The sequence below is a fragment of the Phyllobates terribilis genome, unplaced genomic scaffold (genome assembly GCF_046119375.1).
Source record: "Phyllobates terribilis strain yellow unplaced genomic scaffold, ASM4611937v1 Scaffold_14__1_contigs__length_39327217, whole genome shotgun sequence".
NCBI lineage: Eukaryota > Metazoa > Chordata > Amphibia > Anura > Dendrobatidae > Phyllobates > Phyllobates terribilis.
The window spans coordinates 30,498,663-30,500,635 of NW_027362774.1; positions in this window are offsets into that span (position 1 = coordinate 30,498,663).

Here is a 1,973-nt window from a genome sequence, read left to right on the forward strand (position 1 = left end):
GCCGCCTCGGATTTATTGTCCCGCGGCCGCTCCGCAGGGATCTATTACCACAGGATCTGGTCGCTTCCACTTTCCTGTTTCTAAACCGACCTTGTAGAACTACAACTCCCAGCAGATCAGATCATCAGTCTGGAGCCTGACAAGGAGCTGTACATGGCGGGCAGCCTCGCGGTGGTCCCGGGGGGCCTCACCTCTGTACGATCCTGGTCTCTTTAGGACCCGGCAGACACCGGGGCCCTGACTCCCACAGTTTTCTACTGTCTCATATTGCAGTGACCGGTGGTCAGGACATGCTGGGAGTTGTAGTGTCACCACAGCAGGGTGTTCTGCATTGTGAGCTCCAGTGATGGACGCGGCGGACGGGCCCCTGGGGCCGGACCCTGAGCGGAGGAGGCAGTGAGCACATCACTCGGGCGGACATGTCTGTGTGCGTCACCATCACCCCCACTCTCCTCCTGGCGTCTGCTGCATCATGGCTGCCACCGGACCAGAGAACAGGTGAGTGCTCCCTGCCACCGCATTAGATTGTCAGCTCTTCAGCCTCCTGGATATTGCACATTCCCCTGACTGTGGAGGCGACGCCGGGAGAGTACCCAGCCCGTGCCGCGCAAGGTGGGTGACGTCCATGGTGGTCCGGGCTGTGGGCAGGTGGGACATGAGCTCCAATGTTACATCCGCAGCGTAGACTGTTCCTGGGAGTTTCCCCCATCATCTACCCGTCATTAACACTACTACTCCACTCATCCACATCTCCCAGGAGAAGCTCCGACCACATGTACATGTTACTTCTCCTGTCACATCATCTTATCCTCCAGTCACCTCCAGAGCTGCAGTCACTATTCTGCTGTTGCATCATGTCTTATCCTCCAGTCACCTCCAGAGCTGCACTCACTATTCTGCTGTTACATCATGTGTTATCCTCCAGTCACCTCCAGAGCTGCATTCACTATTCAGCTGTTACATCATGTGTCTTATCCTCCAGTCACCTCCAGAGCTGCGGTCACTATTCTGCTGTTATATTGTGTCTTATCCTTCAGAGCTGCAGTCACTATTTTGCTGTTGCATCGTGTCTTATCCTTCAGTCACCTCCAGAGCTGCAGTCACTATTCTGCTGTTACATCATGTCTTATCCTTCAGTCACCTCCAGAGCTGCAGTCACTATTCTACTGTTACATCACATCTCATCCTCCAGTCACCTCCAGAGCTGCAGTCACTATTATGCTGTTACATCGTGTCTTATCCTCCAGTCACCTCCAGACCTGCAGTCACTATTCTGCTGTTATATTGTGTCTTATCCTCCAGAGCTGCAGTCACTATTCTGTTGTTGCATCATGTCTTATCCTCCAGTCACCTCCAGAGCTGCACTCACTATTCTGCTGTTATATTGTGTCTTATCCTCCAGTCACCTCCAGAGCTGCACTCACTATTCTGCTGTTACATCATGTCTTATCCTCCAGTCACCTCCAGAGCTGCATTTACTATTCTGCTGTTGCATTGTCTCTTATCCTCCAGAGCTGCATTCACTATTCTGCTGTTACATCGTCTCTTATCCTCCACTCACCTCCAGAGCTGCAGTCACTATTCTGTTGTTACATCATGTCTTATCCTCCAGTCACCTCCAGAGCTGCGGTCACTATTCTGCTGTTATATTATGTCTTATCCTTCAGAGCTGCACTCACTATTCTGCTGTTACATCGTGTCTTATCCTCCAGTCACCTCCAGAGCTGCAGTCACTACTCTGCTGTTACATCGTGTCTTATCCTCCAAAGCTGCGGTCACTATTCTGCTGTTACATCGTGTCTTATCCTCCACTCACCTCCAGAGCTGCACTCACTATTCTGCTGTTACATTGTCTTATCCTCCAGTCACCTCCAGAGCTGCATTCACTATTCTGCTGTTGCATCGTGTCTTATCCTCCAGAGCTGCATTCACTATTTTGCTATTGCATCGTGTCTTATCCTCCAGAGCTGCAT